The sequence below is a fragment of the Capsicum annuum genome, unplaced genomic scaffold (genome assembly GCF_002878395.1).
Source record: "Capsicum annuum cultivar UCD-10X-F1 unplaced genomic scaffold, UCD10Xv1.1 ctg45354, whole genome shotgun sequence".
In the NCBI taxonomy this organism is placed as follows: Eukaryota; Viridiplantae; Streptophyta; class Magnoliopsida; order Solanales; family Solanaceae; genus Capsicum; species Capsicum annuum.
The window spans coordinates 1-5,713 of record NW_025852850.1 but is presented as its reverse complement, the minus strand read 5'-3'; the positions used below and the strand labels follow the sequence as shown (position 1 = coordinate 5,713).

The 5,713-nt window shown below is 35.0% G+C and overlaps 1 long non-coding RNA gene across 1 annotated transcript; it reads right to left on the bottom strand.

The window, feature by feature from the left end:
- Positions 1-2,613: 2,613 nt before the first annotated feature.
- LOC124892277 lies at positions 2,614-5,588 on the bottom strand. The gene is made up of 3 exons (XR_007050162.1): positions 5,042-5,588; positions 3,440-3,527; positions 2,614-3,357 (listed from the first exon to the last, which is right to left on the bottom strand). It is a non-coding gene; the product is annotated as an uncharacterized LOC124892277 (long non-coding RNA).
- Positions 5,589-5,713: the final 125 nt, after the last annotated feature.

The following is a 5,713-nucleotide window of genomic DNA, read 5'->3' as shown; positions in this document are numbered from 1 at the left end:
TCGTGAATTCAGTAGTTAGTTTGAAGAGAATGTTAAAGTATCCCATCATTTAAAATGGCTATGTAGGGGGCCTAATATGGTGGCAAAGAGATATAACGCATATTTCATCAATGGATATCAATTTCATACAAAACATCGAGATGCACCACGCAAGACTCAGAATAGTGAAGTGACTTTATCAGCAACAACTGATAGTTTTGCTAATGCTAGGGACTAAAATCCCATAGATGGAGAGGTGGTTTGTTATGGAGTCATTCGAGATATCATTGAGATTGATTACTATGGTTGTTTTAGTGTTGTGTTGTTTAGATGTGATTGGCATCAGAATGAAGTAGCTAAGTATGGGTAACTCGGGTATACTTTAATAAGTTATGTAGTAAAGATGATTCTTTTGTGTTGGCATCATAAGTTTATCAAGTTTTTTAATGTTGCAGATCCAATTGAGAAATATGTTTACTATGCAAGGAATAAAGCCCCTATTGATTTGTATGATCTAGAGGAAGAGAATTGCCCTAATATAGGAGATATATATTGGAGGAAGCCTAATGATGACATTGGTCCCTCAACTAGATTATATGAGGGTGACTTTAGATGGGCAAGAGAAAATGTAACCATTTTTGTTGTTGATATTCCATCTACTGAAGAACATTCGAAAGATAGAGTTGTGGAAACATTGGAAGACAAAGATGAGTTTGACGATACTGATTGGGATTGGATGGAGGCAAATGATTAAATAAGAAAGTTCTTTTAAATATATGCTCATCATTAGTGTCATTTTTAGTGTGTGTTAAATTTTCTTTTCGTACATATTTTATATCTATGCTTACTTAGAAATTTAATCACTTTAATTCTCAATATAGAGAGAACATTATGTCTCAGTATTTGCTCTTTTATTTCTTTCACAGAATTCAGTTGACTATGCAACACTAGAAGCTTCTTCTAAGTTGGCAGTCGTTCTTTCAAGATATCCATTTTAGGTATGTTAGGGGTGTGATAAGTTTGTTTTCAATCCACGTGTAGATAGGATTGAAAATTTGGCCTCCAATTTGAGTCAAGTTATCTGTATTTTGAGTGTGAAGTACCTAATACCGACCATGGTCTTTGGGAATCATGTAGACGTTGAGTATTTATAAATGTTTTTTGCATTAGAACAATTGTCGCAAGCCAAGAAAATAAGCATATGCATAGATCCAATGTCTCTGGCATTAATCTTCATACCATTAACTGTGGCAGTAACATTTGGTGTAAACTTTGTGCTGACATCTATGGGATGTTTTATGATAATGAACTGCATTTGGGGGCTTTTGACTTGTAAGTTTAATCAAACTTCCATTGACTTCCTAGTTCTGTAAAATGTTTGAAGTATTTAAAAGTCATTAGATGATAGAGACTGATAGCAGGGACTTTAGCACTTCTTCTGTTAAGGAAATTCTTATTTCTTGGAAGCTTACGCTATAAAAGGCTGCATGATGTTCTAATGTTTTTTAGTCACTCCTTTCATGTGCTCAAGAATATGTATCTATGATTTTGACATTGTGCAGTTCTGAAAGGTGGTTCAACTCTTCCAGAAAAGTTGCCAGCTTCTGGGTCTCCTATGGTAGACCAGCAATCCACTGAACCATCTCACTCTGGGTAAGTTTTACTCAAATATGCATGATTATGCGTACATATGATAGCTTTAGCGGTGAACATGGGTTTGACTGTTACCACATAAACCATCGATGATGTAAACAGTAAATACAACCATCAGCAGTTGCATCAGTTAATAATCCTTCATTAGAAATGGAGCCTTTTATCTGACATTTTTAAACTATGTACATTCAACAAGCAAGTGACGAGTAGTTTAAAAAAAGTAGTATTACACAAATAACATTGTTGATTATCCACAGGGATGTTCATCTGAATCAAACTCTTTTTGGTAAGAAACTTCTCCTTAACAGCAATCCATATAATAAATCTGAATTGAGTGATTACAACAGTACAACCTTAATTAAAGACAATGTCTCTGGGATTTAAAGTAACAAAACTAAAAAAATGCCAAAAAATAATGGTCAAAAGCGACGGCCAGCATCATTTTTTGGGGCAAAAGCAACGAAAATCCATCATTTTTTTACCGTCTAAAAAAGGGGCATTGCTTTTTTAAAACGGCCGCTTGCATTGCTTTTAATACGACGGACAACGTCGCTTTTAGAAAAAAAAGTTTCTTAGTTATTTTTTAAAAAAGTGACATTGTGCGTCGCTTTTTGTTCTTCATATGAAGAAAACATTAAGAACAAAAAGTGACAGACATCGTCGTTTTATTGAAAAAAAAATAATTTTTTTAGAAAAACTGACACTATCCGACATAATTTGAGAAAAATAAAATATTTTTTTACAAAAAAAGTGATGTTGGTCGTCGCTTTTTGTTCTTCATAATGGATAAAAAGCGATGTTGGTCGTCGCTTTTTGTTCTTCATAATGAATAAAAAAACGACGATCGTCGTCGCTTTTCTGCATTTTTTTGGATACAGAAATCTACATTTTCTGCATCCCACTTGCCAAATAAAAATGCAATTTAATATATACATTCCTCATACAACACACATTATTATAATAATCATACAACACACTACGTCAACAAATTATTTAAGCAATTCAAATCAAACACTTAAACAATGAATCCAACAACATTCAAAATACTTAAACACTTCTAAGATTTTTCACTAATTAAAAGCTAAGTTCAAAAATATCTAAAAGTCAAGTCTAACAACACAAAGGAGTAACCCCAACAAACTCCTCATCATTCTCTGTTTCCTCTTCGCTACTTGAATCAGGAGCAACATCCTATGTCAAGGCACGTCTAAGATGTGCAATCTGATGTGACATAGCAGCATGTCTCTCAAAAATTATAGAAATGGTCTGATCGTGCTTTGCCAACCAACAACACATTATTTGAAAATCGATTGACTAGTGTTATATGATTTTATATGACTAGTATATATATATATATATACACATATTAAAAAAGCAGTTTCCATGTGCGTCCCTCTCTTTCCTTTTTTCGCCCTTTGCGCAGAGTTCTATTATTATTAATGGGTTCCCTGCGGTCCAAATCCGGTGCCGCTTCTTCTGGTCGGGCATACTACTAATTGATATTACAAAACTGTTAAGTGGTATATGGGTCCGACGAGAAAGACTCAAAAGTAGCTCCGCAGCTCGCCCAGAAGAAGATCATTGGGGGAACAATACCGAATCTCTTGAAACATGGCTTGTTTAGAGACTATTGGAATGTCCCACCACTAGTGCCAAGGATAAGTAAAAAGTCTCATGACGCTCTCCCTTGTAGCCTCATCAACTTCTTTTGACGTGGGATACCACCTGTAAATATCATAATAAGTATGTAAGCTTGAATATTTTATTAATAAAAAAAATAAACCTATCAATTATAAAATGAACTTACGAAGATCCATCAGGCTCGATGAACACTCTACCAAGCATGTCCGTATCTCCACGAACTAGAACAATCAAATCTGCATCAATATCTTTTTCTACAGGAGGAGGTGCACCAATTTCATGTCATGAATTCACATTTTCAAATGATTAAACTTTACTTATTTCAAAACACAAGTTCATCTTTCATTAAACTACACTAAACCATTTTCAAATCACTAACTCACTTCTGAAATGACTACACTTGATTAATTTAAAGTCACTAGTACACATTTCAAAACACTACACTTAACCATTTTCAACTCTCTAATTCTCTTCTCAAGTGACTAAACTTAACCATTTTCAATTCATGAATTCACATTTCAAGTATCGACACTAAACCAATTTCAAGTCAAGAATTCACATTTTCAAGTGATTACACTTTACAAATAACAAAACACAAGTTGACCTTTAAAGAACTACACTAAAACATTTTCAACTCTCTAATTCACTTCTCAAGCGACTAAACATAACCATTTCAAGTCATGAATTCACATTTCAAGTATCAACACTAAACCAATTTTAAGTATGAATTCACATTTCAAGTATCAACACTAAACCAATTTCAAGTGATGAATTCACATTTTCAAGTGATTACACTTTACAAATTTCAAAACATAAGTTGACCTTTCAAGAACTACATTAAACAATTTTCAAGCTGCTAATTCACTTTTCAAGCGACTAGTACACATTTTAAAACACTACACTTAACTATTTTGAACTCTCTAATTCACTTCTCAAATGACTAAACTTAACCATTTCAAGTCATAAATTCACATTGCAAGTATCAACAATAAACCAATTTCAAGTCATGAATTCACATTTTCAAGTGATTAGACTTTACAAATTTCAAAACACGAGTTCACCTTCAAGAACTACAGTAAACCATTTTCCGGTCGCAAATCCACTTTTCAAGTGACTAGTACACATTTCAAGACACTACACTTAACCCTTTTCAACTCTCTAATTCACTTCTTAAATGACTAAACTTAACCACTTTCAAGTCGTGAATTGACATTTCAAGTGTCAACACTAAACCTATTTCAAGTCATGAATTCACATTTTCAAGTGATTACACTTTACAAATTTCAAAACACATGTTAACTTTTCGATAACTAAACTAAACCATTTTCAAGTCTCTAATTCACTTTTCAAGTGACTAGTACACATTTTAAAGTGATTACACTTAACTAATTTCAAAACACACGTTCACCTTTCGAGTAACTACACTAAACCATTTTCAAGTCGCTAATCCACTTCTCAAGTAACTAGTACACATTTTATAACAGTACACTTAACTATTTTCAACGCTCTAATTCACATTTCAAGTGAATAAACCTAACTATTTTCAAGTAATGAATTCACATTTCAAGTGGATTTTCACCAGTGAAAACTCCATGTTGGTGGACCCAAATCACAAAAATCAAAATCAAGAACATCCGCCAAACTTGTTCAATTGCAAATCATATTAGTAGTATTAAATAAGACTAATATAAAATTAATAACAACAAAAGAGAGAACCTGTGATGAATTCTAGAAATCAAACATTTTCCAAGAGGTCACTAATCAATACCTCACCAGTATAGAATAGAATAGTGGCTACATGTTCGTGCAGCGGCGGCAGGAGAAGGGTTGGTGACGACTAGTTGCAGAGTTGGCCGGAGATAGTGAGAGTAGGGGTTTGCTGGATTTGATGTTGCTGTTGGGAGCGTCAGCTGGTTCATTCGAAGGTGGGGATAGCAGAGACAGGCGGCGCTGAAGACGAAGAGCCCGCCAGTAATCACATCTGTTGAGGCTCTTCGATGGGAGAGAAGGATAAAGGCGGTAGAGGAGCGGCTAGATTAGATGGTGGCTTCGTCGGAGGGGTTCGACAGCGTGGGAGTTGCTGTTGCGGTGGTTCGCCAGAGGACGACGATGGCGGCATGGAACTCGAAGAGGTAGGCAGAAGGAGAGAGAAAAAAATAAAGAGGAAAAGGGGTGGCGGTAGCATCACTGGCTAGCCTGCGGTGATGGCTGTTGCTGTCTGACAGAGCCGGTGATAGAGGGATGGTGACAATTTTTGTTGGTTTCGCATAGAGAGAAAAAGAGAGATAGAGAAAGGGAGAACCTTTGTGTGGCTGATGGTGCTTAATAATGGGGATTAGGGTTTGGGTTATTGATTTAGAAGGTAAGAAAGGGCATTTTGATCTCAGCCATTGGATCAGTTTTGATAGACGGATGAGATTTAAAGTTTGATAATTTGATC